General features: G+C 46.6%; 1 protein-coding gene across 2 annotated transcripts in view; it reads left to right on the forward strand.

The window, feature by feature from the left end:
• The first annotated feature begins 257 nt into the window (after positions 1–257).
• tfeb (transcription factor EB) overlaps positions 258–24,440 on the forward strand; it is a 190,374-nt gene continuing 166,191 nt past the window's right edge. Inside the window, exon 1 of one of the 2 annotated variants that reach the window (XM_072480214.1) lies at positions 258–378. The gene's annotated coding sequence lies outside the window, so the exon portion shown is untranslated. The remainder of the gene's footprint in view (positions 379–24,440) is intronic. The other variant, XM_072480213.1, reaches the window with a different exon arrangement.

The raw sequence follows: 24,440 nt of genomic DNA on the forward strand, positions 1-24,440 counted from the left end.
GCCCTGTATTTGTTAGTGTGTTTACACCCCCGTATGTATAAGTGTGTGTTGACAGCCCTGTATGTATAAATGTGTGTTTACAGCCCTCTAACTGTGTTGAGCGTCTTTCTAGTCCTCCAGCTGTCAGTGTTAAAGTCCAGTGTTTGTTTTCCCGTGTGTGTATACAGTGATCCCAGACTGGACTACAATCCCCGTCATCCCTCTCTGCCTGGCCCGGTGACAGCAGGTAACTGAAACTGACTCGGATCAGCTGGAGGGGGAAATATTGCGTCAGTTTCAGTAAAAGCCACTTTCCCTGGCGGGGAGGGAACAAGAATCCAAACTGCAGCCGCCAAACAACACGCTGCAGCGAAAGCCCGACTCCCTGACCTTCAGCGGGTAAGTGACTGCTGGTTTCTGTGGATTTAAAAAGAAGTCCAGGGAGCAGAAGCTGCTACTCTCGGGTTACATTGTAACCAAAACAATTAGTTACACGGCCAAGAGTAACCAGCTACAATGTAGCCAGAAGGAGTAACCTTTATTTTTGACCCTGTTGTTATTATTGTTCCCGACTGTTTTGTAAGATGTACGGTCAACTCGCAGAGGAGATAAACACCCGGGGGGCGATTTAAAAACGAGGCAGATCCGTGTCACTCACACGAAACACAAATATGACAAGGAATATGACATGAGCAAAAAAAAAAGGTTAAGACAGCAGACTGTTCAGAGACGAGTCGCCCTCATGTTGTTTGATCTGGCAAATCCCACATTCCTCCCATGGACTATTTATATCCCCCCCCCCCCCCCCAAAGATGGCTCACATCTGACATGTGAGTAAAAGGCAGCGACCTCTAGAGATTGTTGTTGTCGGGGGGTAGTGATTGTAATCCCAGAACAGGCAGCATTGAGCATTGTGGAAATGAATCACTCATTCCTTTCCTCCCCTCGCTGCCAATTTACAGAAAGTTAATTTCGTTTTCATTGAAATTCTTGGAACTGTGCAGCAGCAGATTTGTTGCGGGTCACAGCCCATCTCACTCCTCCGAAGCGAGGCCTGAAAACTTGCCCTTCAACCTTTAAACGCTGCTCCAAAGAAAGAACTTGTATTAATTGATAAGAAGTGTCTTTCACCACCTGAGTTTCTTTATTAAGTGCGGTCCCTGCGGCAGGAAGGTGAGACTTCTGGGCAGGCAGGTAAGGGGACCCTGCCCCACATCCCCATGTGCAGAACTGGAGGAGGGCAAAGTCTAGGATGGAAGCAAATTGGCCACAGCCTCCTGGTACAGGAGGCCATTCAAGTTGGGGGATGCAAAGAAATGCGGTAGTAATAGGGGTCAGCATCGAGCTGTTCTCTGCAGCTCCGACAGGGAGTTCTGAAAGTCATGTTGTGTGCTGGTGCCATGGTTGAGGACATCTCCTTGTGGGTGGATTTGAACTTGGGAGTGGGAGGATTGGGATCCATATAGAATCATAGAATTTACAGTGCAGAAGGAGGCCATTCGGCCCATCGAGTCTGCACCTTACAAAGAGCACCCTACTGAAGCCCACGTATCTACCCTGTCCCCGTAACCCAGTAAGGAACTAATGTCATAGATAGATCTGGGAATGATGCCCTGTTGAGGGAGTTTGAGGTCCAAATTAAAATACAGGGCCTCTGGATTATTATCTGAGTCACGCACCAGTTGGCATAGATTTCAATGCGGAAAGAATAATGTGGGAGCCAAGGGTTTCACTTCATGAGTCACTGGCACCAGTGTTGGGGGAAAAGAGGGAGCTGCTGTTCCAATGGGAAGCACGGTATCGCAGTGGTTAGCACTATGGCTTCACAGATTCAGGGTTCCAGGTTCAATTCCTGGCTTGGGTCACTGTCTGTGCAGAGTCTGCACATTCTCCCCGTGTCTGCGTGGGTTTGCTCCGGTTTTCTCCCACAAGTCCCAAAAGATGTGCTATTAGGTAATTTGGACATTCTGAATTCTCCCTCAGTGTACCCGAACAGGCGCCGGAATGTGGTGATTAGGGGCTTTTCACAGTAATTTCATTGCAGTGTTAATGTAAGCCGACTTGTGACAATAAAGATTATAAGGACTCTACTTCAACCAGGCTGGGGCCAGCAACCTGACAAGTCAAATCATTGAGGTGGTGGTAGAGAGGACTTGAATAAAAATAGAAGTTGGGAATATTCAGGGAAAGCACAAATTCAAAAACTGTCAGGTTATAGAGCAGTTTTGGATTTAGGTAAATGTCAGTTGAGTTGTTGAGGAAGAGACCGCTGAAAGCAGATGGGGGAAAATTGAAAATTGTTAAAGCTAAGGCACTATATCTAAAAGTGTGAAGCATTCACAAATATATTGAAAATTAATAGGTAGGTCAAACCCATTAATTTCTAAATGCTATCATGGAGGCATTATTACCAAAACTGGGAATTAAATATTTCACAATAAGAGATCAGCAAATAGAATAGGTGGTAGAGTACCCTCGATCTTTAAGATTGGAATAAGGACTGTATACAATAGGATGTATTTTAGCTTACATGATCAAAGTGTAGAATCTGTTTTGGCAGAGCAAAGAATCAAGAAGGGATGAAAACCTGGTTTCTAGGTACCTTTTCAGTGGTTAGAATGTCAAGCACAGGATAATTTAAGAAATTAGAAGTGCCTGTGACCAGGATATTACTGTAATCTTTGGGGGAGTTTAATCTTCATGTAGACTGGGCAAAGCAAATTTGCAGTTATAATGCGAAGGCCAAGTTCATAGAATGCATACGGGACCACTTTTCCTGATCAATATGCCAAGGAACAGATCAGCGAAGAGGTTGCCTTAGACCTAGTATTGTGCAATGAGATGGAGTTAATTAATGACCTTGTGGCAAAGGAGCCTTTGGGAGAGAGTGATCTTAATTTTACATTGAGTTTGTGAGTGATGTTAGTTAAGTTCAACACCAGGCAGGGTCTTCAGCTGAATAAAACAAACCGTGCAGCTATGAGGAGTGAGTTGGCTAAGGTGTGTTTCAAAACTAGAATAATAGATATGACACGAGATAGCAATGGTAAACATTTTAGGAATTAATTCCTAACCTGCAATTCGCTTAAGGATTAAAGGCCGATATCCATGGGAAAAGTGATCGAACTGTGATGAGCAAGAGAAGTTAAAGATAATATTAGATTAAAGGGAGAGGTTTATACTGCTGCCAGAAATGAGTAAGCCTGAGGACTGGGAAGATTTTAGAACCCAGTAAGAGATGGCCAAGACATTGATTAAAAAGAAGAAATTAGAATGAATCATAAAAGTAGATTGTAAAAACTTCTATATGAGTGTCAAAAGAAAGCGATATGTAAAAGTAAATGTGGATCCCACACTGGCAGACACAGGACAAATTATAATGGCGATTAAGAAAATAGCAGAGATATTAAACCCATTTAGTGTATCTGTCTTCACTGTGTAAGGCACAAATATATTCCAGAAAGAATAGGGAACCAAGTATCTTCGTGAGAATGCGGAACTTAAAATAAATTAGCAATAGTAAAGAAACAGTACTGAAGAAATTAATGGGGCTTAAAGCTGACAAAACCCTGCACCTGATGGCCTAAATGTTCCTGTTTTGAAAGAAGCAGCTTTAGGATAGCGGATGCACTGGCTTTGATCTTCCGCAATTCCCTAGATTCTAAACTGGCCTCGGTGAATTGGAAGGAGCAAATATAACCTGGAGGGAAAGAGAAAACTGAGAATGATAGATGGGACAGTTAGCCTGACACCAGTTGTAGGCAAAATGCGAGAGTTTATTATTAGGGATGTGGTAATAGAGCACTTAGAAAATCGTATGATGATGCCAAATCAACACTGATTTCTGAAAGCAACATTGTGTTTGACAGATCTGTTAGCGTTTTTTGAGGTTGAAACTAGCAGGGTAGGTAAGGGGAAAACTAGTCGATGTAATGTATTCAGATTTTGAGAAAGTATTCAGTAAGCTGCAGCACGAGGTTATTACACAAAATTAGGGCTCCTGGATTGGGGAAATATATTAGGGTGCATTGAGGTTTGCTTAATGGACAGAAGCAGGGGTAGGAATAATGGGGATTTTGGGATTGGTGCATGCGGACATATGAACAAGGAGCAGTAGGCCATTCAGCCCCTCGAGCCTGCTCTGCCATTCAATAAGATCACGGCTGATATGATTTTAACCTCAACCCCATACTCCTGCCAACCCCGACAAACTTTCACTCCCATACTTATCAAGGGTCTATCTATCTCTGCCTTAAAAATATTCAAGGACTCTGCGTCAAACACCATCTCGGTTTTAGGCTGTAACTAATAGATCATTGCAAAGATGAGTGCTATCTGCTCAGCTCTTTATGATCTATATTAATGACTTAGATGAGGGAATTGTGTCTAAGTTTATTGACAATTGGTGGGAAAGGAAGCCATGCAAAGGACACAAAGTGGCTGCAAAGGGATGTAGACGGGCTAACTGAATGGGCAAGAATTGGGAAGATCGAATATAATGTGGAGTAGCGTAAAGCTATCCACTTCTGGAAAAATAGGAAAGTGGAATATTTTTTATCGGTGAGAAATTGGGAAATGTCAGTTTTCAGAAGAACCTGGGTGTCCTGATAGCCGAAAGACAGCAAGTTAACAAGGCCACACAGTACGCAGCAAGTGATATGCTAGCCTTTATTACAAAGGGTTCAGAGTATAAAAGTAAAGAGCCTTCCTGAAATTATGTCGGATTTTGGTGAGACCATGCCTGGAGTACTGTCTGTACTTTTACCCTCCTTACCTAAGGAAGAATATACCTGTTTTGGAGGAAGTGCACTCAAATTCACTAGATTGATTCCAGGGATGCAGGAATAGTCCTACGAGGAGAGGGTGGACTTGGCCAATATTCCCTGGAGTTCAGCAGAATGAGACATCATCTCATTGAAACATATACAGTTCTTAGAAGTTTGACTGTAGATGCTGGGAGGTTGGCCATTTGCGCTGATATAAGGAAAGGGTTTCTCCACTCAAGAATTGAAAGTAAGACAATCTCCTCCAGAGTGGCTGATGTCTGGAGTGGGTCGCAGGCAGGATAGTGAAGTGGAGGATTGTGGGCACATTCAAGGGGTAATTTGATGCTATAATGGGGATTGCAAAGTTCTGTGGAAGGAGCTTGGAGGTCTCACAGTTTTGATCTTTCTGTTGTTCTGCCCTTGACCTGTTGTACTGTACTGCTGCAGCTGGATCTTGTATCTCCTTTCAGTTTGCTTTCCCCATCTACTGCAGGCGTTGACTCCTTGCTGGGACTCCACGTATGCCCTCTGCCTCATTTCTCACCCTGGGACCTCTAGTTTCAGTAGGCTATTTTACCATCTCTCTTCACTGAATGTCTGCAAACGCTCATTCTCACAGCATCTGAAGGTACTGAGCAGTATCAGCAACTCTCAGCACAGAAGGAGGCCACTTTGCCCATTCCGCCTGTGCTGTCTCTGTGAAGGAGCTTTTCAATCGGTTCTACTCTTTCCCCAAAACCCTGCAAATTGTTCCCTTATACTCATTTGTCCAATTCCATTATAAGAGCTACTGTTGAATTTGCTTCCACCGCCTTTTCAGGCAGCACCTTCCAGATCACAACAACTCGCTGAGTAAAACAAAATTATCTTCATCTCCCTTCTAATTCTTTTGCTAATTGTCTTTCTTCTCATGTTATGAACCCTGCCATCGGTGGAAACAGTGTCTCCTTGTCTATATCAAAACCCTTCCCAACTTTGAACACCTCTGGTCAGTGAGTTACATTGAGTCTACAGCATGGAATCAGGCCATTCGGCCCAGCTGATTTCTGCTGGTGTTTATGCTCCACACAACCCTTCTTCTGCCCCTCTTCATCCCACTACATCAATCTATCCCTCTATTCCTTTCCCCTTCCTGTGTTATTGAGGTTCGACTTTAAATAAATAAGCAGATAATTCACAATTCAAAAAATTCAACTTATTAGCAGTATTAAAAACGGGAGTTTTCGAAGTGACTTGGAACTGGAAGGGCCTGATCTGGGGGATGGTTACTGAAGGGGACTGGAGTCTGAACGAACTGGAGAAATGCATGTTTTTCCTGACTCCTTGTGTATTGCACTTATTAACCTGTATGTTTGTACAATGTGAATGGGTGTTAACATGCTGTGTGTTTACTATACACAGTGTCAGTGCTACAGCTGCACTGAGGCGTTTAGGATATTGACTTACATGTAGCAAGGACAGTGAGTCAGATCAAAGCTGTGGCTTTCTAAGTTTTCAGTGTGGGTGAGCTCCCCAAAGATATTTCTCTGCCCCTTTGTGTATTAATGTGCTTCTGGGATTCCTCTGCGCGCGCACACACGCACTAAACAGTGACTCCTGTTATACATTATGAGAGACAGGAGCACTGGCTGGCTATTTTGCTATCTCTGGCCCAGGATACTGAGGCTACGTGCCATGTGCCAATTGACTCCACCGAGATCAACTGTCTTCACAAACTGGGGGTATTGACTGTGGGACTGTATTGATCTGGTCCGTTTCATGTGACTCTGTGGATTTATCAAATGAATCATTGAGCTCCATCTCACTCCGGAAATAAGATATTAATTGCAATTTTTAAACATTAATGTCTGACGGTATCAGCATCAACGGGGGAGCTGGCCAAGGGGCTTTGCTGAGTGCGGGTGTTACAGTAACACGTGCGTCGACCAATTTAAGGGCTCTCAATCCCCGATGTTAGTTTGATCGGTCATTATATTCATTATCAAAATATTCAGAGCGAGGCTGGGGTGGTGAGGTTAGGGATCAGTCATTAATTGTAAGGTGGGAGGGAGATATTGCACTGGTATATGTTACATTATACTACAGACCTCCAGTGGCATTGCTCCCATTAATCCTGATGATGCACTTTTGAATAATGATAGGTGTAGGGATCATACCTTGCAACACAACAATATATTATTTGAAGTGAATATGGATGGATCTGTTTTACTTGTCACTGCCCTTCAATGTGGCAAAGACTAAATGCTGTAATTATGTGGAGGTTATTTGCTGTCGGGTGGGCAAGACCTAAAACTAGCTTGTGGTTGTTTGCTGGTTGATTGGCACATGCCAGTAAATATCTGGCACGAGGTCATAAGAACTGAGAAGAAAATGTCTTTTTAAAAGAAGCAAAATAGCTGACATTTTGATGTGTGAAGGAAACCTGATGGATAGACATACAATATATGACTTTGGTTTCGAGATTTGTTTGGAGAATTGTTTATTTTGACATGGAGCGAGGAGGGAATATTGAGGTTCCTGTGTGAAAGAGAGCAACACTGCCACAGCCAAACAATATTTATTCCATGGTTGTGGTGGGGTTAGGTATATATATAAAGTGAGCTACGAGCAGGAATAAATACACGAGAGACTGATATAAAGTAATAGCTCTAGTTTATAGTGAGCAACTTGAACAGAATTAGACAAAGATTCATCCAAACAATTTTGTTCATCCAAGCACAGAATGCAGATACTTTAGTGGCATCAATGTGTGCTGGCCCACTTGAGTCCCTCAATGTCTTAGCAACAGTTAATATGCCAATATTACATCACATTTGTGAAGCTGCACATTGCTGCGGCTGTAAATCTTGAAGCTGTGCAGTATCAGGCCGTTTGTCAGTGTGATTATCAGCTCCCGCAGTGCTTAGTCCAGAAGTACTTCTGTTGCTGTCTGTCAAGATAAGATTACTTCTGTTACAGTTTATAACCTGCAACAGATATCTTCAGTTAAAGAATAAATGTTTGGCAAGTCTTCAATTCAAAAGGGCTAACAGGCTCTTGCTACTTTCATAATGCACAGTATGGACCACTGCACTGTGCGAGCGTCAGTAGCCGATGGAGTGCTGCACTGTCAGAGGGTCAGTACTGAGGGAGTGCTGCACTGTCAGAGGGTCAGTACTGAGGGAGTGCTGCACTGTTAGAGGGTCAGTGCTGAGGGAGTGCTGCACTGTCAGAGGGTCAGTACTGAGGGAGTGCTGCACTGTCAGATGGTCAGTACTGAGGGAGTGCTGCACTGTCAGAGGGTCAGTACTGAGGGAGTGCTGCACTGTCAGAGGGTCAGTGCTGAGGGAGTGCTGCACTGTCAGAGGGTCAGTACTGAGGGAGTGCTGCACTGTCAGAGGGTCAGTACTGAGGGAGTGCTGCACTGTCAGAGGGTCAGTACTGAGGGAGTGCTGCACTGTCAGAGGGTCAGTACTGAGGGAGTGCTGCACTGTCAGAGGGTCAGTACTGAGGGAGTGCTGCACTGTCAGAGGGTCAGTACTGAGGGAGTGCTGCACTGTCAGAGGGTCAGTGCTGAGGGAGTGCTGCACTGTCAGAGGGTCAGTACTGAGGGAGTGCTGCACTGTCAGAGGGTCAATGCTGAGGGAGAGCTGTACTGTCAGAGGGTCAGCACTGAGGGAGTGCTGCACTGTCAGGGGGTCTGCACTGAGGGAGTGCTGCACTGTCAGAGGGTCAGTATGAGGGAGTGCTGCACTGCCAGAGGGTCAGTATGAGGGAGTGCTGCACTGTCAGAGGGTCAGTATGAGGGAGTGCTGCACTGTCAGAGGGTCAGCACTGAGGGAGTGCTGCACTGTCAGAGGGTCAGTGCTGAGGGAGTGCTGCACTGTCAGAGGGTCAGTACTGAGGGAGTGCTGCACTGTCAGGGGGTCTGCACTGAGGGAGTGCTGCACTGTCAGAGGGTCAGTATGAGGGAGTGCTGCACTGTCAGAGGGTCAGTATGAGGGAGTGCTGCACTGTCAGAGGGTCAGTATGAGGGAGTGCTGCACTGTCAGAGGGTCAGTACTGAGGGAGTGCTGCACTGTCAGGGGATCTGCACTGAGGGAGTGCTGCACTGTCAGGGGGTCTGCACTGAGGGAGTGCTGCACTGTCAGAGGGTCAGTATGAGGGAGTGCTGCACTGTCAGAGGGTCAGTGCTGAGGGAGTGCTGCACTGTCAGAGGGTCAGTACTGAGGGAGTGCTGCACTGTCAGAGGGTCAGTATGAGGGAGTGCTGCACTGTCAGAGGGTCAGTGCTGAGGGAGTGCTGCACTGTCAGGGGGTCAGTATGAGGGAGTGCTGCACTGTCAGAGGGTCAGTACTGAGGGAGTGCTGCACTGTCAGAGGGTCAGTACTGAGGGAGTGCTGCACTGTCAGGGGGTCTGCACTGAGGGAGTGCTGCACTGTCAGAGGGTCAGTATGAGGGAGTGCTGCACTGTCAGAGGGTCAGCACTGAGGGAGTGCTGCACTGTCAGAGGGTCAGTGCTGAGGGAGTGCTGCACTGTCAGAGGGTCAGTACTGAGGGAGTGCTGCACTGTCAGAGGGTCAGTACTGAGGGAGTGCTGCACTGTCAGGGGGTCTGCACTGAGGGAGTGCTGCACTGTCAGAGGGTCAGTATGAGGGAGTGCTGCACTGTCAGAGGGTCAGCACTGAGGGAGTGCTGCACTGTCAGAGGGTCAGTGCTGAGGGAGTGCTGCACTGTCAGAGGGTCAGTACTGAGGGAGTGCTGCACTGTCAGAGGGTCAGTACTGAGGGAGTGCTGCACTGTTAGAGGGTCAGTGCTGAGGGAGTGCTGTACTGTCAGGGGGTCAGTATGAGGGAGTGCTGCACTGTCAGGGGGTCTGCACTGAGGGAGTGCTGCACTGTCAGAGGGTCAGTACTGAGGGAGTGCTGCACTGTCAGAGGGTCAGTACTGAGGGAGTGCTGCACTGTTAGAGGGTCAGCACTGAGGGAGTGCTGCACTGTCAGAGGGTCGGTGCTGAGGGAGTGCTGCACTGTCAGAGGGTCAGTGCTGAGGGAGTGCTGCACTGTCAGAGGGTCAGTACTGAGAGAGTGCTGCACTGTCAGAGGGTCAGTACAGAGGGAGTGCTGCACTGTCACACCATCAGTGCCGAGGGAATACTGCAATGTCAGAGGGTCAGCACTGAGGGAGTGCTGCGCTGTCAAGTGGATAGTGCCAAGGGAGTGCCGTGCCGCCCTTTCAGAGAGTCAGTGCCGAGGGAATGCCACGCTGCCTGTCAGAGGGTCAGCACCGAGGGAGTGCCGCGCTGCCAGAGGGTCAGTACAGAGGGAGTGCCGTGCGGTGAGAGAGTCAGTGCCGAGGGAATGCCACGCTGCCTGTCAGAGGGTCAGCACCGAGGGAGTGGCGCGCTGCCAGAGGGTCAGTGCCGAAGGAGTGCCACACTGTCAGTGGGTCAGAGCCGAGTGTGTCCCGCACTGCCAGAAGGTCAGTACCGAGGGAATGCCACGCTGTGAGAGGGCCAGTGCAGAAGGAGTGCCACACTGTCAGTGCGTCAGAGCCGAGCATGTCCCGCACTGCCAGAAGGTCAGTGCATAAGGAATGCCGCACTGCCAGAGGGCAGTGCAGAGGGAGTGCTGCACTATCAGAGCATCAGTGCCGAGGGAGTGCCGCGTTGTCAGAGCATCAGTGCCGAGGGAGTGCTGCACTATCAGAGCATCAGTGCCGAGAGAGTGCCACGCTGTCAGAGGTCAGTGCAGAGGGAGTGCCGCGCTGTCAGAGGGTCAGTGCCGAGGGAGTGTTGCGCTGCAGAGGGTCAGTGCCGAGGGTGTGCCGTCTGCCAGAAGGTCAGTGCAGAGGGAGTGTCGCAGTCCCAGAGGGTCAGTACCGAGGGAGTGCCACGCTGTCAGAGGGTCAGTGCAGAAGGAGTGTCGCACTCCCAGAGGGTCAGTACCGAGGGAGCGTTGCGCTGCAGAGGATCAGTGCTGGGGGATTGCCGTGCTGCCAGAGGGAGTGTCGCACTCCCAGAGGGTCAGTACCGAGGGAGCGTTGCGCTGCAGAGGGTCAGTGCTGGGGGAGTGCCGTGCTGCCAGAGGGCAGTGCAGAGGGAGTGTCGCACTCCCAGAGGATCAGTGCCGGGGGAGTGCCGTGCTGCCAGAGGGCAGTGCAGAGGGAGTGTCGCACTCCCAGAGGGTCAGTACCGAGGGAGCGTTGCGCTGCAGAGGGCCAGTGCCGGGGGAGTGCCGTGCTGCCAGAAGGTCGGTGCAGAAGGAGTGTCGCACTCCCAGAGGGCCAGTGCCGGGGGAGTGCCGTGCTGCCAGAGGGCCAGTGCTGAGGGAGTGCCGCGCTGCCAGAGGGACAGTGCCGAGAAAGTGCAATGCCGCCCTCTCAGAGGGTCAGTGCTGAGGGAGTGCTGCACTGTCAGAGGGTCAGTTCCGAAGGAGTGCTGCGCTGCCAGAGGGTCAGTGCCGAGGGATTGCCGCGCCGCCCTGTCAGACGGTCAGTGCTGAGGGACTGCGCGCTGTCAGAGGGTCAGATCTGCAGGAGTGCCGTATTGTCAGAGGTTCAGTTTTGAGGGAGTGCCGCGCTGTCAGAGGGTCAGGAACGAGGGTGTGCCGCGTTGTCAGAGCATCAGTGCCGAGGGAGTGCCATACTGTCAGAGGGTCAGTGCCGAGGGAGTGCCGTGTTGTCAGAGGTTCAGTGCCGAGGGAGTGCCGCACTGTCAGAGGGTCAGTGCCGTGCTATAAAGAGCTTCAGTGCCGAGGGAGTGCTGCACTGTCGGAGGGTCAGTGGCTGTAGTGGGCGCACTGTCAGAGGGTCAGTGCCGAGGGAGTACCACATGTCAGAGGGTCAGCACCGAGGAACGCTGGCCTGTTGGAGGTGCAGGTTTTTGGATGTGATGTTAAGCCGAAGCCCTGTCTGCCCCTTCACGTGGTTGTAAAGATCTGAGAATCATGGAAGCCTTAGAATGCAGAAGGAGGCCATTCAGCCCATCGCGTCTATACCAAACCTATAACCAAGCACCCTATCCAGGCCCACTCCTTGGCCCATCCCTGTAACCTATCTAACCGTGGGACACTAAGGGGCAATTTAGCATGGCCAAAAATAAAATGCTGGATAAACTCAGCATGTCTGGCAGCATCTGTGGTGAGAGAAACACAGTTAATGTTTCGAATCCATATGTTCAATAGAAGGGTCATACAGTCTTGAAACGTTGACTCCTCTCTCCGTAGGTGCTGCCAGACCTGCTGAATTTATCCAGCATTTTCTGTTGTAATTTCAAATTTCCAGCATTTGCAGTACTTTGGGTTTATTTGACACTCTTTTATAACAATCAGATCATTTTTTTGGATAGTGTTTACCTCCTTCTGGTTCTAGGCCCTTGTGACAGCATTCATATCCTGGACAGACTTGGTGTCAGGTGTGTGTGAGATTGTGTACTCTGTATCTCATTACAAACATTGTGCCTGGGATAAATTGCGGAAGTGTACGCACACTTCCGTGTTTGGTTTTAAGGACGTCTCTGCCACAGCTCAGCAACCGAGTAGAAGGAAGATCTTAATTACATCCTTGGGATGACCCAGAAATGTAGATAGGGTCGCAAATGTGGCACACAACCATATCCCGTTGCCTGCAAAGGTGACAAATGACCAGTTAGCCTTGGTGATGCTGATCAAGAGCGGAAAGTTGGCCAAAGCAGCAGCTTCCTTTGCACTATCCCTCAGAGGGCACAGCGCTCCCTCAACACGCTGACACTGTGATATGTAGTGCTCCGTCCGGTGGCTTTCTTACAGTTCAGTGATCCCTCAACACTGCTCCTCTGATGCTGCTGCCAATGGAGCTAGGCTGATAATTTAACACAAATGATATGTAAAGTATGTATAGATGTATATATGATAGTATGTATTTCACACCAGTTCCTGATGCAGTCAACAAGACTACAGTTCCCCTCGCTTCCCCCAAAGGCAGAGCAAAACTTCATTTAGTCACAAAGAATGCAGAAATGAAGTCAAAGCAAAAGTAATATTTTTATTATTTTCGAAAAATATCAATGCCTATTTAGAAAGTTAATGATGTGAGACTGATGATCATCCCCTCCACCTCTATTTCAGTAAGTTTCCTAGTGCAATCCCAATCCAACTCTTTCAAAATACGAGTTTACAGCATAGAACTGGCCCTAATTTAGTCATAAATGGCAGACTTCCTTTGGCAAACTTTTAAAATGTCTTTGACGACCCAGGCTAATTCTGCTGCTGACCCTGTTAAATTACACCCAATGAAGCTTATAGAGCCACAAACAAGACTTACGATTGAAGCCTTAAATTGACGATCCCACCTTGACCACAGGCTGGTGTGGAGAAAATGGCAAACTCTTACTCTGCTGCCTTAGCGTGTCTCGTATGAGTGAGGATGGAGGCGGATTGTGGGGGCAGAGCTAAGGGAACTGATACTGGGCAGCAAGAATGAGCTGATGTCTCTATTTTCCTCAGCTGATCTCATTCACCTCGAGGAATGATTGTCCTTAGCCGCCCCCAGAGGAAAGAAATGTCAGGCAAAATACTTAACAATCCGCAGATATTCAAAGCCAATCAACCAGCTGATGGAACACTTCTGCAGCTGATGGCAACTTTTCATCAGCACGGTAGCCTTGCTGATAGCACAATTGCTTCACGGGGCAGCACGGTAGCCTTGTTGCTAGCACAATTGCTTCACAGCTCCAGGGTCCCAGGTTCGATTCTGGCTTGGGTCACTGTCTGTGCGGAGTCTGCACATCCTCCCCGTGTGTGCGTGGGTTTCCTCCGGGTGCTCCGGTTTCCTCCCACAGTCCAAAGATGTGCCGGTTAGGTGGATTGGCCATGATAAATTGCCCTTAGTGTCCAAAATTGCCCTTAGTGTTGGGTGGGGTTACTGGGTTATGGGGATAGGGTGGCTGTGTTGACCTTGGGTAGGGTGCTCTTTCCAAGAGCCGGTGCAGACTCGATGGGCTGAATGGCCTCCTTCTGCTCTGTAAATTCTATGATAATCTTTTCTTCTGTTAATCGATCATTGTGGTTTGAATGTGTGGAAGTTTTATTGCAATGACTCTTTGCAAAAGGAGGAACATAGGGCAGGAGGAGGCCATTTGGCCCTTTCAACCTGGGCCTGCATTCAGGAAGACCATAGCACATCTGTACCTCAGTTCTCAATGACTGCCTTTGCTCCATATTCCTTGATACTCTTGGCCGACGAAAATCTATCCACCCCAGTCTTGACTGCACCAACTTCATACTCTCTTGAGGGAGTGAGTTCCACATCCCTACTCCCTTCAAATTGTGACAAAAATGCTCCCAGATTTCATTCCCATTGATGACATGTTTCAACAAAGGTGAAGTGTTTGCGACAAGCGTTTGAACATGAGCACAAGAAACAGAAATTTCCCAAATGCAAAGAGCGATTTAACCCCCCCCCCAACATAATTTGATGTTTACGATGACCAAAGGATAGTTTGACCGTGGATTGTAGCTTCTCTGAGATAAAGGAGCCAAGAGTGCATCTCTAATCTATCTTCGAATTTTTCTCCTGATTGGATCTGGTCACTCATTCGCAATTATTTTATTTCTTTATCTCTGCTAATGAAATCCTCCATGCTGAGATAAAGGGCGAATCTAACTGTGCGTCACAACTGCTGGTTTGGGCATGTTTTTCTGTCCATTAAGCTTGCCCTATTTCATGCGCAATCACCTGAAGGCTGGCCATGAGTTTGAGAACGATGTGTGTCTTGCTTAACCAGCACTTTATTCGCCCTTGTGTCTAGATCTAGATTTATTAAAGAATAGAAAAGAGTTTCATTTAGATTCATACGAGCGATCAGGATTTGTAATGCGCTGTCTCGTTGGAGTTTAGAAGGATGAGGGGGGGAATCTTATTGAAACTTACAGGATACTGCGAGGCCTGGATAGAGTGGACGTGGAGAGGATGTTTCCACTTGTAGGAAAAACTAGAAGCAGAGGACACAATCTCAGAGTAAAGGGACGATCCTTTAAAACAGAGATGAGGAGGAATTTCTTCAGCCAGAGGGTGGTGAATCTGTGGAACTCTTTGCCGCAGAAGGCTGTGGAGGCCAAATCACTGAGTGTCTTTAAAACAGAGATAGATAGGTTCTTGATTAATAAGGGGACCAGGGGTTATGGGGAGAAGGCAGGAGAATGGGGATGAGAAAAATATCAGCCATGATTGAATAGCGGAGCAGACTCGATGGGCCGAGTGGCCTAATTCTGCTCCAATGTCTTATGGACCTATCATCCGGTGGATAAATATTCAATCATAGTCTTCAAAAGGGAATTGGATAAACCCTTGAGCAGAAAAACATTGCAGCACTAGGGGGAAAGAACGGGTGGGTAAAGCTGGAAAAGAACCAGCTCCCGCTCAAAGGGCTGAATGCTTGCCTTCTGTCCTGTAGCATTCTTCAATTCAAAATCATAGAGCATCCCGAAGAACTTCACAGACAAAAAAGTTCTGCCACTGTTGCAATGTAGAAAACGCAGCAGCCAGGTTTACGCACAACAAGCTCCCACAGAAGGCAATAATTAAGAAATGTTTTTTTGTGGGGAAGAATGCATGAATAAAATATTTTTTTTAAATCCTGGGCGACTGGAAATTTCAAATGAAAATAGAAACTCGATTTTGACAATATCTATGGAGAGGGATTATTGCCCTGATGTCGAGAGGGGTGGGTTTGCTGTCCTGCGGGATTGGGTGGAGTTTTCGTGGAGGATTGGGTTTCTCTATTTCTCCACAGAATACATGATTTTTTAAAGCTGCAAGCCCATCCTGAAGTTGGCCGAATCGGAGAAGCTCAGGAGCATGCAAGGGTGGGGGAAGAAGATGGTGGAGGCTGGTGACATCAGGCCAAAGGTAGCTTGGAGGGCCAGGAGAAGCTATATCCTTGTCAAAATATGGAGATCAGGACTCTTCACCATGTTCCAAGTGAGGTCTAACCCAAGGTTCTATTAACATGTGCCATAGATTGTCGGCACGATGGCGCAGTGGTTAGCAATGCTGCCTCACGGCACCGAGGACCCAGATTCGATCCTGGCCCCGAGTCACTGCCTGTGTGGAGTTTGCACATTCTCCCCGTGTCTGCGTGGGTCTCACCCCCACAACCCAAAGGTGTGCAGGTAGGCCGATTAGCCACGCTAAACTGCCTTTTAATTGTGGAAAAAAGAATTGGGCGCTTTAAATTTTTAAGAAACATGTACTGTGGAATCCCTACAGTGCAGAAGGAGGCCATTCAGTCCATTGAGTCTGCACTGACCCTCTGAAAGAGCACTCTGCCCTCTGCCCACTCCACTGCCCCATCTCTGTAACCCCACCTAGCCTGCACACCTTTAGACACTAAGAGGTGATTTTTATCATGGCCCCCACCTAACCTGCACAACCTTGGGCTGTGGGAGAAAAACGAGGCATCCAGAGGAAACCCACATAGACACAGGGAGAACGTGCAAACTCCACACAGTCGCCCAAGGCTGGAATTAAATACAGGTCGCTGCTGCTGTGAGGCAGCAGTGCTAACCACTGTGCCAATGTGTCTGCTTTGAAGAAAGGAGTTGGGCAGGGTTTGGAGTGAGGGAGGTGAAGAATGACAGATAAAGACATTTATGGAGCTTTCTGAAAGACAATGTAATAAGATAGAGGGAGATAGGGAAGAGTGAGCGTGTTATCAGTGGTGGAATGGAATGCAGAGAGAAGCCTGATATTGGGGCAAAGTTGTTTTGTGCAGTGTCTTGGGTTGGTGGAGATCCCTCTGATCGAGTGGAGTGTAGTCATGGAAGGATCTGAAGACTGACGAATGTAAGCAATTGTTATATATTATATTTCATATTTGTTGTAGTAATGGTATTAAAAACACTGGGTTCAAATTGTTACGGACACCTGGTTAATCCTCAACAATGACTACAATACTGAACCAGATGTGTAATGTTTCTTAAGTTTTAAGATTGTGCAGAAAGATCGATTCCTTCCAGGAGTGATAATATAAGAATTAAAGCTTGCTTATTTTATAAACAAACTTTATTAAAATAAAAGAAAACAATATTTAAACTTTTTCTTCTGATCTAACACTGACAGATTACATGCAGTTTCTTAACCTTAACACACAAGTTCTCATTGAACAACACATCCAATAAATATACAGCTCTTATCCCACTTACATAGACAGGCAAAGATGATACTTGTGTTTACGAAGCAATTCTCTGCTGTAAGTCAAGTTATTTTAGAAACCTTTTTGAAAGTCTATATTTGGAGCAGCTACCTTCATGACCTCTCTTGATGACCTCCACTGCCTTCTGCTCTAACTGTATAAAATAGTTTTTCCTGGCTGTCTCTCTCTCTGCCCACCTCTCTCTCTCTGTCTGTGTCTCTGTCTGTGTCTCTGTCTGTGTCTCTGTCTGTGTCTCTGTCTGTGTCTCTGTCTGTGTCTCTGTCTGTCTGTGTCTGTGTCTCTGCCTCTGTCTGTCTCTCTCTCTGTCTCTCTCTCTCTCTCTCTCTCTCTCTCTGTCTGTCTGTCTCTCTCTCTCTCTCTCTGTCTGTCTCTCTCTGTCTGTCTCTCTCTGTCTGTCTCTCTCTGTCTGTCTCTCTCTGTCTGTCTCTCTCTGTCTGTCTCTCTCTGTCTCTCTCTCTGTCTCTCTCTCTGTCTCTCTCTTTCTTTCTGTCTCTCTCTCTCTCTCTCTCTGTCTGTCTCTCTCTCTTAAGACAATCCAGCCCCTCAAACAAAGGTTCTCCCCTCAGGTGGCCTCGTTATCTTGGCTGATTGTATTCTCGTTATCTTGGCTGATTGCCCATTTCCATTTATACAAAAGAACAGAGCTATGCCATTTATATGCAACTAACCTTCCATTGATGAACAAATAGGTCATCAGACTCTGATGTGTTGATGGCTGGTCAAACAAGGTTGTCCCAAATGACAATGGATCTTGAGTGGATCATCCTGGCTGAACTAGGATGATCCCACTAATGAGGTTACGTCTGTATGGGACATGGTTAATCAGCTTGTGGGCGTATCCCTCTGAGTCTGCTGTTAGCTGTCCTTTTAACCCCTAAATTGCCTGCTACACCTTGGACCCCTATTCTGCACCCAAGTTTCTAATATCTCCATATCATGACAAAATACGTTCAGACAGTATGTCTGCTAAAGCTGTGATGAAGGGATCGTAAAGGTGAGGTAATCATTGCTTTTAAACATTTACTTGCATACAGCGAGATCGTTGATTAAACATTGTTTTGATTTTGGAGGATGTCTGGGGCGTAGATTATTTATGAGGGATTGTGTTTAGTCATAGTTAAGCAGGTCATGGGACATCTTAGTGGGAGGAGACCAAAGGATGCCTCACAATATAATTACTGGCTGGACCCAGGTCTGTCTGTAGTTTTGCAGTCTGCCATTGGATTTTAAGTTGAACAGAAGTGTCTGACAGAACAATTCTTACGCTGGCTCTGGAAAGGTTTCTCGAAGGATTCTTCGTAGAGAAACAAAGTAAACCTGATTGCTAACTTTAGTTATAAGTGGTGTTTGAAAGTCTACTGGTTTGCTTAAAATGAATATATAGTGGCAGGTGTAGATAGTATGTTAACGTTTTTTCTCTTTTATTCAAGAACTGTTTGAACTGTCAACTGTAAAGCTGTTACTTTGTTGATTAAATTGAAGTTTGTTTTTCCAATAAAATATACCTATTTGTCAATGTTAACACTCCTGTGGTGAAGCTTTTTTCCTCACAGTTTTGCAAATTGTTGAGTCTCATCTGGGATCCTTAAAAAAAAAACTGGGGGCTCGTCTGGGATTTAAAAGGTATAATTTCTTGTTTGGTTTGGGATTATTGAATTTAAAGACAAGTGAGTGTGAGGAACAGCTGCTTTCTTTCAGGTGTTGATACTCTTTCAGTTTAAATAAGGAGTGACTTGTAAATTGGCTTCTTCAGTGGCTAAGAGTTGCCTCGGTATTCAAGAACTCACTCTGGTGTTAGGCAAGGGAGATATTAGGAACTTGGGACCAGAAACGAGATCCAAGATATATCAGGCAATTTAGCGGTTAAACAGACTGAGGGAAAAAAAATCTGCTAGCACGAAGTCTGAGGAATATGCCCACACCTGGCCGATTTACATTGTCCCAGTCAGACTTAAATTTGTTAGTGGGAATACACAGGATGCCCCAGATGCATTGTGTTTTAGGATACTCCTGTCTGACCAACCATTAACCCACACCGAGTCTGATGGCCTCTTTTAGGTTAGTTGCATGTCAATAGCATGGCTCGGTTATTTTGTATGAATGGGAGTGGGCCAATAAAAATGAAAGGTTCAAATCTGGAAACTCCAGAGAACAGGTAGAGGAGAAGGCTTTGGAAATCGACGCGAGAGGTCATGAAACTTCTGAGGCAGGCTTTGGACAAGTGTTCTGAACAATTGCCCCGAACCGAAGAATAAATGCTTCATAAATTCAAGTATTGCCTTTATCTTCCTGTGTAAGTGGCATGAGAACAGCATGTTCTGTTAAAGTATTGTTTAAAGCTAGGTGGGAGCTGGATGCGGGCCTGTGGGCGGACACCCTAGACAGGGTCAATTCCTCCTCATCATGTGCCAGGCTTAGCTTAATCCAGTTTAAGGTGGTCCACTGGGCACACATGACGGCACCAGGATGAGCAAGCTCTTTGGGGTTGAGGATAAGTGTGCGAGATATGCGGGAAGCCCAGCAGACCATGTCCATATGTTCTGGGCATGCCTGGCTCTTAAGGGATTCTGGCAGGGATTTGCTAAGGCAATGTCCAAGATCTTAGGCACACGAGTGGTGCCGAGTCCAGAGATAGCGATCTTTGGTGTGTCAGACGATCCGGGAGTTCAGGAAGCGAAAGAGGCCGACGTATTGGCCTTTGCCTCCCTGGTAGCCCGGAGACGGATCCTTTTAATGTGGAGGGACTCTAAGCCCCCGAGTGTAGAGACCTGGGTTAGTGACATGGCTGGGTTTCTCAGTCTCGAAAATAAAGTTTGCCTTGAGAGGGTCCATGGCGGGGTCCTCTCGGAGGTGGCAGCCATTCCTCGACTTTCTAGGAGAACAGTAAAGGTCAGCCGCAGCAGCAACCGGGTGGGGGTGGTAAACGTTACGTTGTGTTGTTCCTGTCTTTGTACATATGGTTAACATTTTTCTCTCTCTTTGTTCTGTTAATTGTTGCGTACGGTTATGCAAAAAGTATGTTTTTTGTCAAAACTTTGAATAAATATAATTTTTTAAAAAAGCGTTGCTTAATGGGAACTAGTCTTAACATATAGGTTAAGAAACTATATGTAATTATTTGAGTTGAAGTTTAAAAGTTTAAATATTGTTTTTTATTTTCATTTGTTTTAATTAAGTTTGTTTATAAAATATCCAAGCCCATTTTCTTATATTATCACTCCTGGAATGAATCAATCTTTCCACACCGTCTTAAAACTTAAAAAAGTTATGGTTCTGGCCCAGTCTCTTAGCCACTGATGAGAGCTGACCAGGCTCGTGGCCGGGATTCTTCGTATAATTCCTTGTTTGGCTTGGGGTTATCGAACTAAAGACAGTGAGTGCTTTGTGGATCGATTGCATTCTTTCTGGGTTTGAAATATTGAATAGGGAGTGACTGGAGATGGTCCTTGCAGTTGCAAAACATGTCCTGAGGCTGGAGGACTTGGGAGGATTTACAAGAGGGATCGAAAGCAAAGCTTTTGAGTTCGGCAGAGAAACTGCATGTCGCCCTGTCAAAGAAGACCGAGATACTACAAACCATGGCTCAATATTTAAACTTACCAGTAACACAGTCTAACCCATTAGAATTAGCTTGAATCCAATTAAAAGTGAAAGAATTGGAAAAGCAGCAAAAACGGAGCGAAATGGAAATGGCGGATGAAGCAAAGGAAAAGGAGAGGGTTTTTCAAACTGAAATGGAAAGGAATAAGATTGAAATGGAAAAGGAAAGATTTGCAAAGCAAGAGAGAGAGTGGCCATGGCAGAAGCAAAGGATAGAGAGAGACGATTTGAACTTCAGAAACTAGTGCTGCGACAAGAACAATGATTTAAAGTGTTGGGGGCAAAGACAGGATCTGAGGAAGTTTTAATGGAAGAAGAAATAGCCCATAGTGGGGACGTGTTTAAATTTATGCAAACCGTGCCAAGATTCCAATGAGAACGATGTTGAAGCGTACTTTATATCCTTTGAAAAAGGAGCTAAACAATTGAATTGGCCAATGACCATATGGATGGTGTTGGTTCAAACAAGGTTGGTGGGTAGACCTAGTGACATGTTTGCCTCACTATCAGAGGAGGCATCTGGGGATTATGATGTGGTGAAGAAAGCCATATTAAGTGCCTATGAACTAGTGCCAGAAGCCTACAGACAGAAGTTTTGAAATATTATAAGAAAAGAACCAGGTCCGATCTATATAGAAATCAAAATAATTGAACAGGCTAATTTTGACAGGTGGACAAGAGCATTAAAAATAAACCAAAAGTATGAGGCGCTTCGGAAAATAATTATTTTGGAGGAGTTTAAAGATTTACTTCTCACTGTCGTGAGAACCCATGTGGAAGAGTAGAGAATTAAAATGGCCAGAAACAGCTGATGATTTTGAATTGGTTCATAAAGCAAAGTTTAGTATCCACCATCAAATTCAATCTGCGAAGGATATAACTGAGACATGAGATGTTCACAGGGGGTCCATGCAGAGGAGGTGAAGTTGGAGATGCTAAGGAGTGGTAAAGAGACAAGAAAATGTAAATGTTCTCATTGTAATAAAGCTGGACATGTGAATCGTCCTTGTTGGTGGCTTATGAAAAATGCTGGGTAGACTCGGTAAAACAGGATAAGTGGCAGAAAAAAAACATTGTCCCAGTGGGAGAGGTGCCAGACAATGTACAACTGTTCAGAGGCTGGTGGATAAGCAGATATCAGAACTTTTTAAGGATTTTATTTGTGAGGGTAAAGTTTACTCATGTGTACAAGGTAAGGAGATTAAGATCTTATGAGATACAGGAGCAAGACAATCTTTAATGGTGAGCGATAAGGATATTTGTGGTTTGGAAGGCACATTGTCGGAAAAGGTGGTAATATGTGGGATTGGTGGTGAGAACAGTAGTGTGCCACGATGCAGGGTAAGGTCAGAGAGTCCATTCAAAAGTGGTGAAGGGGTAGTAGGAATAATAAAAGAAATAACATTGCCAGAGGTACAATTTATCCGAGGTAATGATATAGCTGGATCAGAGGTGGGAGTGCAGCCTACTGTGGTAGAAAAGCCAGTGGAAAATCAAAAAAACGATGTGGCAAGAAGTACATCTGGGAGTGTTTCCTAATTGTGTGGTAACCAGATTACAAAGCCACAGGTTGGGACAGGAGGAAGAGAACTTGAGGACTGCTAATAAGAAGGATGAGATTCAATTATGAGAAACCATGGGCTGATTCTCCGCAGCGCGACGCCGAAATCGCGGCCAGGGGGCGGGGCGGAGATTCCATTTCCTCGCATGGAATCGGGACCGGCGGCGGTTCCTCGATTCTCCAGGCCCCGAAAAGTGGCATACTCGGAGAGTAACCTGTGCCGCATATCACCTACCTGCAGCCATTGCTGGAGGCCCGCCGGCCATTCCCCGCCCCCGACCGGCCGAAGTCCCGACGGCGTGGGTCTAACATGATCAGCCGGTTGGGATACTAGCGTGGCGTTTGCGGACTCAGTCCGTGGCCGCCCTGGTCGGGGGGGGGCGGGCCGACCGGAGGGCAGGGGGGGCCTTATACGGGACCGGGCAATGTTTGGGCGGGCGGCCCCGGTCAGGCGCGCGGCCGATTGGGGGCATAATGTTTAAGGTCCAGCTCCGCGGTCTGAGTCCACCATAGAGCACGGCGCGGCTGCTGGAGGCTGCCGTCGTTCGCATGCACGGCCTCTGACCCGGAAATGTGGGGGCCCTTAACTGCAGCAAAAGCTGCTAGTTTTATGATGGTTCACTGCTAGCCCCCTGCAGGGCTAGGAATATGTGGCCCTTTCACGCCATTTTTTCTGGCATGAAAGTCCACAGTTTTTACGACGGCGTGGGGACATAGTCCCAAAAACAGAGAATCCAGCCCCAGATTTGATCAGATGGTTAGTAAAGAACCAGAGATGGTGATGGATGAAGCGGATGTCTTTAGTTCAAGCAAGTTGGTTGAATTACAACAAAGAGATTCAGAAATAAAGAAGTTAGGGCAGCATGGTAGCGCAGTGGGTAGCACTGCTGCCTCATAGCGCCAAGGACCCGGGTTCGATCCCACCCAGGTCACTGTCTATGTGGAGTTTGTACATCCTTCCCGTGTCTGCAATCCAAAGATGTGCAGGGTAGGTAGATTGGTCGTGCTAAATTGCCCCTTAATTGTAAAAAACGTTAGAATGTAAATAAAGAAGTTATACCAGAAAGCATATACGGAAATGGAATCTGAGTCTGTACCAGAGTGTATTAATGAGGAAGTGGAGACCTGTACATTTTCAGGCAGATGAAAAATGGGCAGACGTTCATCAAGTTGTATTACCGGTGGGTTATAGAAAGGAGGTTTTGCGGGTAGCGCTCGAGATTTCAGTAGCGGGGCATTTAGGAGGAAGGGGTTGTGCTGAAATGTTGAGATGACTTCCAGCATTTTAAGTACTTTTTTTCTTGCTCATTTCTGTTATTGATATCTGTCAGGCTCAGCTCCTAAGCTATCTTCAAAATAGGCTCCATTTGGTTGAACTTGATAGTTATTTTTCATTTTTATTGGTTTGATAAATCATTAAAGAAATATATACTGGCATGAGAGGCAGTCCACAGAAGATTCATTAGGTTGATTCTGGATATATTTTTTTTAAATTTAGGGTACACAATTAATTTTTTCCAATTAAGGGGCAATTTGGCCTGGACAATCCACCAACCCTGCACATCTTTTGGGTCGTGGGGGCGAAACCCATGCAATCATGGGGAGAATGTGCAAACGCCACATGGACAGTGACCCCGGGCCGGGATCGAACCTGGGACCTTGGCAGCGTAAGGCAGCAGTGCTAACCACTGCGCCACCGTGCTGCCCAAGTTGATCCTGGACATGGGAGGGGTTTTCTTATGAGGAGTAGTTGCGTAGGTTGAGACTGTACTCATTGGAGTTTAGAAGAATGAGAGGTGACCTTATTGAGGCATACAAGATTCTCAGGCGCTTTGACAGATTAAATGCTGGGAGGTTGTTTCCCCCAGTGGGAATGTCTGTGGAATTCTTTAGCACAGAGGGCTGTGAAGGCTGGGTCATTAAGTATCCCAAGGCTGAGGTAGACATTTTGAGTCTGTAAGGGAATCAAGAATTATGGGGATAACGTGTTTAAGTGGAGTTGAGGATTATTCTACCAGATAAATCGTAACCTTATTGAATGGTGGAGCAGACACGATGGGCTGAATGGCCTACTTCTGCTCCTACGCCTTATGGCCTTAATTTTGTGCTCTGTGAAGATTATAGCCAGTGCCAGTTATCATCAACCCACCAATTCTCTCCACAGCAGAGGGACCAAGCCCCTAGCTTCACAGAAAACCTCAAAGCAAGTCTTCCCCATTTTGAGTGGGTGATGGCTGTTTATTGCAGTTGCTGCCTTGTGCTACATTGAAACATACATAGAAAATAGAAGCAGGAGGAGGACATTTGGCCGTTCGAGCCTGCTCCGCCATTCATTATGATCCTGGCTGATACTGTCTAATAG

Source organism: Scyliorhinus torazame, chromosome 17 (assembly GCF_047496885.1).
Source record: "Scyliorhinus torazame isolate Kashiwa2021f chromosome 17, sScyTor2.1, whole genome shotgun sequence".
NCBI classification, from domain to species: Eukaryota; Metazoa; Chordata; class Chondrichthyes; order Carcharhiniformes; family Scyliorhinidae; genus Scyliorhinus; species Scyliorhinus torazame.